The 12,580-nt window shown below is 44.7% G+C and overlaps 1 protein-coding gene across 4 annotated transcripts in view; it reads right to left on the reverse strand.

Annotated features, from left to right (window-relative positions):
• Positions 1-12,580, reverse strand: part of GNB4 (G protein subunit beta 4) — a 118,536-nt gene that overhangs the window by 55,298 nt on the left and 50,658 nt on the right. Inside the window, exon 1 of one of the 4 annotated variants that reach the window (XM_026650060.2) lies at positions 2,311-2,340. The exons of 2 other annotated variants lie outside the window; for them this stretch is intronic. The gene's annotated coding sequence lies outside the window, so the exon portion shown is untranslated. Of the gene's footprint in view, positions 1-169; positions 265-2,310; positions 2,341-12,580 lie in introns of those variants that run through there. One more of the 4 variants, XM_026650059.2, reaches the window with a different exon arrangement.

Raw genomic sequence — 12,580 nt, forward strand, 5'->3', positions numbered from 1 at the left:
CCGCAGGCCTCTGCGCGCGCACCACACCAGGCCCGGCCACCACGGGGGGGGGGACAGCAGCCGCCCCCACCGCCCCGCCCCAGTTGGCAGCCCCCCCTTGGGTCCTTGCGTGGGGAGAGTCGCTGCCCAGGCCCGGCGGCGGGCAGGGGAGGCCGCGGGGCCCGCTTACCTGAGGGAGCTGCCTGCCAGCCAGCCAGCCAACCGCGCTCCGGGCCGCTCCTAACGCCGGGCGGGACCGCGCATGGCCCAGCGGGCGGGGGGGGAGGAGGAGGGGGGGCGGGGGAGCCGCGCCTTCCGAGCTGGACGCCGACAAACCAGCTGCGCCTGCTGCGCCTGCCTCCGCTAATTCCGGCTGGGCTGCAGCAGCCGCTCCGCCCCCCCCCGCGCCGCTGCCGCAGGATGGTACGGCCCACGGTGGAATAGTACAGTCCAAGGGGCGGGGCACGGAGAGCGGGCTTTCCGCTGGCAGTGGGCACCCGCCGCCGCGTGGCCCGGCCGTGCACGCGCGAAGCTGCGCCATGTGGCTGGGGGCTACTGCTGCAGGCGTGTGTACTGCAGCCCCTGCGGGCGTGACGTCGGGCCCCGCACCCGCGCTACACGTTTAATCCGGAGCGCCGCTCTCTCTCTCCCCCGTTTACAGTGGGGCGCGTCCCTCCCTGCATGTGACCCCGCCGGGGCTTCATTAATGCAGAGCGTCTACATGCGTGTTTAACGTGCCTCATGGCACACACGGTTCAACGTTCAGCCCCACGGAGAGTAACGGGCCTAGCAGCCCCGGGGGCTTTCAATTAGGTACAAGGAAGCTAGGGCCATGTTTATTCCACCCAGAGCACCTAGGGCGTTGTTGAAGGCATTCTACCACGGCGGGCAGTAAGTGTGGTGTGACGCTACACTCTTAATTTCATGCATAATTTACCATGCATATATTGGGCATGTTGAGGGTGGTGACATTCATACAGCTCTTTAAATCGTTTAAGAGAGCTGTAACAACTATATGCATGGGGTGTAGACATGTCACTCCTAGGCTCTTAGCAAGACAAGGTGAGGTAAATATTTAGTGGACCAATTTCTGGGAGTAAGAGACATACTTTTGAGCCACACAGCACTCTCCTTTAGGTTAGGGAAAAGGTACCCTATGCATGCATACACATTCAGTATATAGTAGGGAACCTCTCTAAAGGCTTTCTTTAGTACACCATAGCGGTCTTCTTTCATAGGGCTGGTGAAGAAGAGCAACTACAATTTCACCTGTGCATCTAATGCATAACATCTACATGCAAGTTAAATTGGGTGTCTAACACTGAGCTGTAAACGTGTAAACAGATGCAGGTGAGCCAATAAATTATTTTCTTGCTCAGCACCCCATATAAATTTAATTTGCTACCTGGCATGTCTACTGAAGTATGCCACAGCTGTATGCATTTGTAATTTTGGACACCATTCTAATATCTCATGAAAAATCCAAGTAAACAGTTTATTCTGGGGGGGGCTCAGAAAACAGGGTGGAGTTGGTAGGAGTAGAATCCTCATTTCAACCAGAAAGTAAGGCCTGGGGCATCCTCACAGCCCAGCCATATCTATCTACTGCTAGGTAATGCAAGGCGCAGCAACGTATGCCACTGTCACTCCCACATTCCTCCTCTCTGCGCTGATCTGCAGAGACTGACCACTGAGACTTCCATGGCACCCAGGAGACTGTGGAGTACCCATATGCAGATTTTACACCACTTTTGCCTATAGCAACTCTGTTAAAGCTGTTTCGGCCGTTGCATTGGCACATAAGCATCTCCAGCTTCACCCCTTAGCGTGAGAGATGCACCTAGATACATGTTAAGTGTGGTGCATATCTTATTAACAGTTGCATGCTTTTATTTCAGTGGGTATGACAATTTTTAAGGGCCATCATCAAACTGGTGACAGCCCCTCTAAATCTCTACATAAACATTAAGGAAATTCTATACAAAAGAAGTATTTACATATTGGCTGGGTTTGTAGATAGTTTGTTAATACTGACTGCACCATTTAACATTATCAGGAAAACTGGCAGGCACTGAGACTTTGTCTCCAGTCTGGGTTTCTGATGCATCATGGCAGTATATAATCTGAGCTTCCCTCTTGCCTTTAAAATATTCCTCCTGAACAGCAGCTGCAGCAACCACTGACCTAGCTTATTAAATGCATTCACCAAACAAAATATTATGCACATTACAGGAGATTCAATACTTGCAGTTTCCTTTTGCTGCTGCCGATATTGCTTTAAAAATCCATCCAGAATGTCACAAAATAAATGCATCCCTTGTATTTACTCACACTGAAGCCTTGATTGCACAGGAGCAATTTCTTTCCCACTTTCCACTTCCCTCATGGACTGATCCAACGTGACAGACAGTTGCTATGGATTCGCATCTCTGACGTCAGAAGATTTAAAGAGAAAGAGCTCTTGGGATAACTCCAGAAAGGAGTGTAATTAAGGATGGGATTTGAGAAAAGGATGTGACTAGAATAGGGTTTCTCATCCTTTTTCATACCATGTCGTTATCCCATTTATACACTTACAGCTGAGTTTTACAAAGATTTGGTATTGTTTTGCATCAAAACTGGTTGTTATGGGTTTGCAGGCCCTGAAGCTTGTAAAGCTTCAGATTCAATTGTAATGCACTTTGGCATGGTTGAATTTTGCATGAACTCATAGGCAAGGATGGGTTTGATGGGTTCACATTTGCATGAAGTTCACACAAGTTCTGAACAACCAGATGTGGCCATATGAGACAGTATTACGTATGTGACTTGTCCCGATGAACTTGAGAATTTGAAGTACAACACAAAGAACAGATTCAGAAATTTAATAGCTGTCCAGAGAGAGCAAAAATGCCTTTTTAAAAAAAAAAAAAACATTGCTGAACAGTTTTTGTGCCTGTCAACTGTTCACATGAACCAGTGTTGGTTCACAGACAAGCCCAAGTGTTATAGCCAACTCACTCTAATTTATATTCTCCTCTTAAAAGTTACTTAGGTTTAGAGGCAGCCCCATCTCCTTTACAAAAGGGAGAGCAGCGTTTTGTTGCCAGTAGTACTGTATTAGTGGGGAAATAATGCTCAGCAGTCTATTGAATTGGTTTCTTACATGAATTATGTTTGCATAAAGCCTACGTGAGGTGGATATAAACAGTAAAACTGAATGAACTCCATTGCAGATACCAAAAGGAGAAGCTTAATTATCACCAGAACTGTTCTGTTTCAAAGAAGAAATTATCTATGCATCAGAGCTGATTTTTATGCTACATCTGATGCCCTCCCATTAGCAAATAATACCTGTTGGGCCATAAGCCTGCAATGTGAAACTAAAAATGGAGTTTATTTACAGAATTTTGAGACAGAAATAGATTTGCTAAACACATGACACTGCATTTAAATTATTTTCTTGTATATTGATGATTATTTTGTGTCCCTAGAACAGGCCTTGATAGAGACTCTGGATAGAAGGAAACAAAAACAGGAGAAAAAGGGAGAGTAAAGATTCTGTGATGTGACATGTATGATCTCAGGACAATTGCCACAACAACTGCTCCTAATTGGCACCCTCTTTGACACTCTCAGGAGAGAAGCCAACATTTTTCACTCACACCCAGCCAAGTGGAACCAATATAGACTACAAAGCCTTTGCATTCCTGAATGCCTGCAGCCAAATTATGGCCTGCTCCCGAGTTCCCTCTCTTTCCTGTTCCTGATATGATATGAGTGATATGTTACTTACAGCTGCTTCACTGGAATGGAGAGCTTGCAAGAAAGCCCCCGCATGAGTGCTCCTGAGCAGGGGGCAGCCATCATTTTTCTGCTGGTGCTCAGCAGTGTAGTGCCTGGGGTGGCCCACAGCCAGGGAAGCAGCATGTATGCACAGGGCGAGGGGTCTGCAGTGGGCCCCATGTTCTGAATGCCAGGGTATTACATTGGCAGGAACACTGGCTGCTCCCATTGCACATGTGTAGCTAGGGGCACCTCTCCCCATTAGCACCCAAAGGCACTGGGGCTGATTTTTCTCTCACATTGGTAAGAATCACTAGTAATTTCACGGAAGTGAGTGGATTTGCACCAGTGTAAAACTGGTATATGAGAGAGGAGAAAATAGGTTGCACCTCCCCTATTCAGCGGCCGCCAGGTATCATGTCAGTTTCAAAGGGCACCTATGAGAGCTGCTCTAACTCATACCCTCCATTACCATAGCCTGTACTGAGCTTATGGCAGTGGTGAACAGTGGGATGAAAGGCTGCTTATTAGGTCATATCTCCTTCCACTCTATGCTGTGCCAACATGCTGACTGAGCCAGGAGTTCTTCAGTGGAGTACACAGAACCTGCTTAGCTACTATAAAGTGATTATAGGGCAATCCTGAGTAGGACCATAATCCTTGGGTGGTGCACCTGCCTCTTTCCCCTTTCCAGCACAGTTCTGCCTCATAATAGGCATAACTGAGTCTTAGGTATTTAGTAAGAGGATTTCACAGAGTCATAGTATCTGGGCCAGGCTTTGGGGTTAGGCAACCCTCATATTTTTCTGACATGATACTACTGTAGTATTGATAAATGACTTGATATAACACAATATACACTGTAAAAAAGCAGTTCATTGCTTACATTGCATTGAGTCATAACAACGGAAATGTTTATGCACATCCCTTACTTCACCAACTGACTCAGCTAACAAGCCTGATATTTTAATAACTTTGTCCTGGTTGTAAAGAATACACTTGTTCTTCTCAGTTGAAGACATCTGTCCTTCATTTATTCAATGGACAGGTGTCATTCAGGAACATGTTTACCTTGCATTTAATGAGTGATCCCCATTGCAAACTTCAAAGGTAACAGACCAAGACTGGATTCAACTTTGTTTTTCTTCACCAGAAAAGAAAAAACCTCGTTCAGAGAGTCACTAGACGGCTGCAGAAGAAGTTGCTTAATCACCTTTCATAAAGGGGGAAATTGTCACAAGGACGAAAAAATTGCTGCAGATAAGGCAACTCTGCCCATCCAAGCTGGTTCCCTTAAAGTTTCTCTTAACTCCACCTCCTGATGGTAAACTTCAGTTGTGGGTGGGGATCACTAACAGGATATGGGCCTCAAATGAACACAGCCCTTTTTATCCTCTTTCAAAATGGAGCTTTGCGGAACACTAAACTAGCATATTGGTAAATAAAAAGGAAAAAAATGTATGAAAGTTTAACATGGATAGAGCCCTGGAAAGTTCCATTTTCATTTTAACTGATTATATAATATGCCTCAGATCCTCAAAGGTATTTAAGTGCCTAATTATTCTTTGTCCTTCCACCTAAGAATCTCAAAACATCTTACAAAAAAAAAAAAAAAAAAAAAAGGTATCCTCAACTCCTCTGCGAGTCAGGAAAGTATCTTCATTTGCAGACCGGGAAAGTGAAACATGCAGAGCTTGATTCTCTATTACCTTGTAGTTTGTTTAGTCATTGGAATCCATGCAAAAGGAGTATGAAATGCTACTAAATCAGAATTCTCCACCCACACCAGTGATAATATTTTACAAGCATTTTCATCCAACTCCATGTAAGATCAGTGGCTTCAGATACTGGGGCCTTGTTGACACAAGAAAATTACAGATTTAATTCAATAGGCCTTAGATTGGTTTAGCATGTCAGTAAGAAAAAACGGTTACCTACCTTTCATAACTGTTGTTCTTCAAGATGTGTTGCCCATATCCATTCTATTCTAGGTGTGTGCACACCCATTGTCAGAATTTTTTGCCTTAGCAGTATCCGTAGGGCCGGCTCTGGCGCCCTCTGGAGTCTCGCGTTCATGCGCCGGTATATGAGGCACAGCTGCCCCTATGCCCTCTCAGTTCCTTCTTGCTGGTAACTCTAACAGAGGGGTAGGAGGGCGGGTAATGGAATGGACATGAGCAACACATCTCGAAGAACAACAATTATGAACGTTAGGTAACCGTTTTTTCTTCAAGTGCTTGCTCATGTCAATTCCATTATAAGTGACTCACAAGCAATATCCCTGGAGGTGGGCTCAGAGTTCATGGTTGTGCAGCTTCCAATACTGCTCTACCGAAGCCAGCATCGTCCTGGGCCTGCTGCATGATCGTGTAATGGGATGTGAACGTATGGATGGATGACCAGGTAGCGGCCCTGCAGATATCTCGAATTGGCATCTGGGCCAGGAAGGCTGCCGATGAGGCTTGCGCTCCGGTTGAATGGGCAGTGACAATCACCGGCGGTGGCACCTTTGCCTGTTCATAGCAAAACCTTATGCAGGCGGTGATCCACAATGAAATTCTCTGAGCAGATGCAGGAAGGCCCTTCATTCTGTATGCCACCGCGACGAAGAGCTGCGTTGACGTATGGAACAACTTAGTCTTTGGGTCCTTGGCCTAAAATTTTTGCAGATCCTGCACTTTTCTTTCATGTGTGACTCCCCCAAATACTTTAGGCAACTGCTATAGGGGTCACTAACCGGCATAGGCTTATTACAAGCTGAGCATGGTTTGAAACCCAGAAACAGGGGCATGCCCCACCACAGGGCAAAGTAATTGCTGAGATTCTAACTAACTAACCTAACACTTAATTACTAACTATTGTCAACTATATACAAAGAGAACAGCCAGTAGCTAATAAACCGCTATCATACCTGCAAAGCAGGAGGAAGGCACTCCAAGCAACCATCAGGGGTGGTAAGAAGGAACTGAGAGGGCACCAGAGTCAGCTCTACGGATACCGCTAAGGCAAAATTTCTGACAACAGTACACGTGGGCATGCACACACCTAGAATGGAATCGACATGAGCAAGTATGTGGCCTACGGGCCGCAGGTTGCCTCCACTGCTCTAAGTCCCCACATCCAGGCTTTATCTAAACTCTGCTGATTCTTTCTGCATAACATCTCTAAGATGCAGCCTTTCCTATCCATTTACCACAACTAAAACGATCATCCAGGCTTTCATCATCTCATGCCTTGATTACTGCAACATCCTTCTCTCCGGCCTTGACAAACAATCTTGCTTTGCTCACATCCATTCACAATGCTGCTGCAAAGGTCATTTTCCTAGCCCGTCACTTTTCCCATGTCACCCATCACTTTGCATCCCTCCACTGGCTCCCCCTTCTCAATCACAAACACAAGCTGTTTGTATTCATTTTCAAGGCCCTTCAGAGTCAGTCCTCACCTTACCAATCACCTCGCAGTCATTATCTAGCTGTCTATGCTTGTCTCCAACCTCCACTCAGAGGCAGATTAGGAGTTTGTGGGGCCCTGGGCAAGAGCAAGAGGGGGCCCCTTCCGCCTGCAGTCTACCCCCCGCACTCCTCTGGTGCTCCTGCAGGGGAAGTGGAGTCGTGGTGTGGGGGTTTGCCCCGCCTGCCGCTCCTGTCGGGGAGCAGGTTAGGGGTGCCGGGGGCTTCCCCCACTCCCCAGTAGGAGCACCGGGCAGGTGGGGGGAGCGAGGCAAGCCCCCATGCCCCAACCCCACTCCCCGGCAGGAGCGCCGGGCAGGCAGGCGGAGTGGGTCGGGCACAGTGGTGCCCATTTTTCTGGGGGCCCCCCCAATTGGCCAGGGCACAGGCCCCGTTGGCCTACTGGCTAATCCGCCACTGCCCACTTGTTAAATTTTCAAACACCTTCATGCTTTCTCCCATGTTGTCCCAACACTTGGAAGGCAGTCCCTGTATGATCTGCAAAGTTACCTCATTATTCACCTTCAAATCCCTCCTCTAAGCTTTTCTTAGGTAACTTGCCTATAAAAAGTTTGACTACACTTAGGCTGCTAGTGGTCTAAAGAAACTGATTTAGAAACAATTTTGTAAAATCAGTGCAACCTGCTTGTGTGCACGTTATTTCTGTTTAGGAGTGCCTTATGCTGACCGATATTCTCATTGTTTCCTTATACTCACTCATCGGTCTGGTCTTTTACTGAGATTGTAAGCCCCTTGGGGAAGAGACCATCTTTTGATTCTGTGTTTGTGCAGAGCCTAGCACAATGGGATCCTGGTCTAATACAAATAGATAATACTAGTAAAGGTTGAAAAGCTGCTGATTCAACAGGGCGCTAAGAACTCCTGCCAGCACAATTCTGCCAGTTTTTAAAGCTGCCTTCATCCCCCCTGGAAGGAAACTCTGTGGAAGGCCATGTCAGTTAGATCTACTCTGAGTTGAACTGGTGTTAGCGGTGATAGGAGATTTTTTTGAAAATTTCCCTAGTCTGGACAGTGCATGAGACAGCTCATCCAACCAGCTTCAGAAAATCTAAAAATATCAGTTAAGTCTCTGCAAATTCTTACCTCACTTCCTAAGAAACGCATAGTTCATCATTAGCATGGTACTTTCCACGCTTCCAAACTGCCCACTATTTCACCAGCTCCATTGTTAACAGACCATTATTTAACTTATTTCCAAACCATCTCACAATATAGATGGTTAGCTGTGTTTCTCCAGGAGACAAAGATTTTAAAGCAAAGAAACACACACACACACACACACACATACCCACACACACACCATAAATCTATAAAGGATCTCATCTATTGATCTTACCAAAGAAAAACCAGGGCAGAGAATCACAATATCTTCAGCAAACCTTAGGAAATCAGAGGAAAGAGTAGGCTGCTTTTTAGACTTCAGAATTAGTTTGGCCATTTAGCAATTCATTTTGGTTACTCTGAAGAAAAAAAAACAAAAAACTGTCTGATAGTGACTTTGGTTTCTCAACAGCACTAATTCACAAAGGAACTGTCCTGTTGATTAGTTAGCTTAATCAGGTTTTCTTTGCAATACATATACTCCTTCCCTTTTATAGAATCATAGGACTGGAAGGGACCTCGAGAGGTCATCTAATCTAGTCCCCTGTACTCACGGCAGAACTATATTATCTAGACCATTCCTGACAGGTGTTTGTCTAACCTGCTCTTAAAAATCTCCAATGATGGCAATTCCACAACCTCCCTAGGCAATTTATTCCAGTGCTTATCCACCCTGACAGTTAGAAAGTTTTTCCTAATGTCCAGCCTAAACCTACCTTGCTGCAATTTAAGCCTATTGCTTCTTGTCCTATCCTCAGAAGTTAAGAACAATTTTTCTCCCTCCTCCTTGTAACAACCTTTTATGAACTTGAAAACTGTTATGTCCCCTCTCAGTCTTCTCTTTCCCAGACTAAACCCAATTTTTTCAATCTTCCCTCATAGGTCATGTTTTCTAGACCTTTAATCATTTTTGTTTCTCTTCTCTGGACTTTCTCCAATTTGTCCACATCTTTCCTGAAATGTGGCGTCCTGAACTGGACACAATACTCCAGTTGAGGTCTAATCAGCATGGAGTATAATGGAAGAATTACTTCTCGTGTCTTTCTTACAACACCCCTGCTAATACATCCCAGAATGATGATGTTTTTTTCTGCAACAGTGTTACACTGTTGACTCATATTTAGCTTATGGTCCACTATGACCCCCAGATCCCTTTCCGCAGTACTCCATTCTTGGCAATCATTTTGTTTTGTCCTCACCCTTTGTTTTGACTCTGATTGACAGAACCTCTTACTACTACAATCTAGACAGTTAGTCAGATGAGAAACTTTGATCCACACCTATGCCAGCCTTTATATTTACATTTCCCCCCCCATTACATTCAGATTAACTGCTTCCTGATAAGTGATACAGCCCTTTCTCTGTTTTCCCAGAGACCAAGGAAGAAACTGGGATTGTTAAAAGCTTGCTTGCTTTACTGTTAAATGTACTCAATCTACTAAATGGGGTTACATATACACCTCTACCCCAATATAACGCTGTCCTTAGGAGCCAAAAAATCTTACCGCGTTATAGGTGAAACTGCATTATATTGAACTTGCTTTGATCCACTGGAGTGCGCAGCCCCGCCCCCCCGGAGCACTGCTTTACCGCGTTATATCCAAATTCGTGTTATATCAGGTCGTGTTATATAAAGGTGTACCACCTTTGCTACCATACAGGAAAGCACATGCTATATCTTCAGGCTTAGCTTCCATGTTTGCCTGTTTCCTCCTAAACATGCTATCTCTTTATCCTCGAGCTCTGGTTTTCATTCTTGCTTCTGTCTCACATGGATTTATTTCCAGAACACTTCAGTGGTTCAGCAGTGCAACTGAAGCAAGACGGAGCTTTTACTATTCTGTCAGCAGCTCTGCTTGTATATAGGTGACCTTTCACAGTACCCAGTAACGGTAATCTTCCACCAGACAAGGCAGTGTCTTACATGAAATGTATCTGTGGTCTCAGTCTAATTCTTAACAGACAAGGGTCCAACCAGCATCACAAGAGACACTACCAATGACTGTTAACTGGCACCCTTGTTGTCAGCCTCAGCAGAAATTAAAGATGGAATGGCCAAGGGGACCACATTTCCACACACCCCCACAGGAAGACTCTAGGTCAGGGTTTAGTCAGGCTGGTGGGGGAAGAGTTCACTTTCTGTGCTTTATCAGCTGAACCTGTTCTGTTAAGAAACACCAGGCTTTGGTTTCCAGGGCTGTCAATACAGCGTCTTTCAGGCACCTTTAAATCCAAATGATTTAAAATAGAAAAATCAAGGCAGAGAAAATGTAATAAAAGTAAAAGAATAAAACAAGGAAACTATCACTTGAAATCTGAAGAATCAGTGGCTGGAATGGAAAGTGAGAGACAAACTGATTGGCTTTGGAGGTCCAGTGTAATCACTGATTATGCAATGAAGTCAGTTCACTCTGCAGTTAGGTCTTGGAGTCTCGACTCCAGACTCTCTGGAGGGAGCCAGGTGACTCACTGTGTGAGGAGAACAACTGAGCAACCATTGCAGTGCCACTTGAGTGGAAGGAAGGAAGGAGTGAGAATATTATAAAATCTTTGTTCTGCAAGTAGTTCTGAGTGACAAAGGTATAGGACTGATGCAAATATGGAAAATGCTCCAAGAGCAGCTACCAAAAAAAAAAAAAAAAGCCATTTGAGTATCTTTGCTCTCTTCAGAGAACGGAGATGAGCGGCAGCACAGAGTGATTATTACTGGGCCTCCCATTTTGAATATAACTTGCTAGTTCACAACACTGATTCTGAAGTTCTCTTTGTGGATTTTAGAATAGAATAGAATATCAGGGTTGGAAGGGACCACAGGAGGTCATCTAGTCCAACCGCCTGCTCAAAGCAGGACCAATCCCCAGATTTTTACCCCAGTTCCCTAAATGGCCCCCTCAAGGATTGAGCTCACAAGCCTGGGTTTAGCAGGCCAATGCTCAAACCACTGAGCTATCCCTCTGCCCTTCCTTTGGATTCTTGTCTCCAGATAGGAATTTGGGTTTAATACACACATGGAAGATTACGAGAGTCTGGCCTATGAATCCTGAAGATGCCCTCAGGGATCTTGGGGTACCACACAGGGGCCCCACTTTTTCAGGCTTGCAAATCTATTCCCAATTATTAATAGCAATTTCTGTGTATTACTGGTCTTTGGGGCTTATATGGCATGTTACCATATGCCCAACAGGATCCCTATTCCAAGGATTTTGCAGATTGTAGGCATGAGTGAGTACAATATTGTGCAAACAAGAACCACATCCATCAACACAGAGCAGTGGGTGATCATTTCAGGCGAGTTCTTGGGTGCTTCTTAAAGAAGAGGGGGCATAATATATGTTAATGGAAAAATCTGTTCTAGGCATATGGGGTGAACTGAATGAAGAAGACAATGCAGACAATCATGAAAGACTTACCAAAGCAGAGGTAATAAACAAACAATAATAATAATAATAATATCACCTAGTTCTTATATGGCACTTTTTATCACTAGATCTCAAAGCATTTTACAAAAGGATCCCCATTATACACCTAGGGAAATGGAAGCATTGGGAGGTGAAATGACTTACCCCAAGTCACCTAGCAGACTAGTGGCAGAGCTGGGAATAAAATCAAGGCCTCGTGAGTCCGAGTCCAGTGCTTTATCCACTAGGAAACACTTCCATAGAAGGGATAGTGCAGAAATTGACATGGACAGAGTTATCAGAGGGTGTAGAATTATAGAGTACCATGAAGGTGAAGAGGAGAAATTTATTAGTTAAATGTTGACACCATGTTTATAGATCACATTTAGTTTGTGCAAGCAATAGGCTTTGGCTGTGTACATTTCAATTGGCCTCCCATCTTCTTCCACTTGAAATGGTAGAAGCATGGAGAGCAGCATGCTTGTCATGTTTAGAAATTACAGTACTACCAACAACTGTTGTCCAAGCACAGTAAAAATGTATCAAGGTACATTCTACATATTTTAAATGGAAGATTGTTTAATTCAGCTACTGGCCAATATTTTAGAAAAACGTCAATTCTTTATAAGCATATAAATTTGTACACTATCATCAGAGCACACAAATGAACAAATGTACACATCCAAAACCCTATTTCTCGCACAAACTGAATGTGATTTATGTTTAGCCTGTGGAACTCCAAGCTACAAGATGTTACAGAGACAAATATGATTTAGTGAGATTCAAAAAGAAGTTAGACATTTAAATGAATGAGAACAGCAGGTGCAGTTGCATTAACTAGGATAACAATGACAAAAACTATGA

Source organism: Terrapene carolina, unplaced genomic scaffold (genome assembly GCF_002925995.2).
Source record: "Terrapene carolina triunguis isolate 2854851 unplaced genomic scaffold, T_m_triunguis-2.0 Scaffold88, whole genome shotgun sequence".
NCBI classification, from domain to species: Eukaryota; Metazoa; Chordata; order Testudines; family Emydidae; genus Terrapene; species Terrapene triunguis.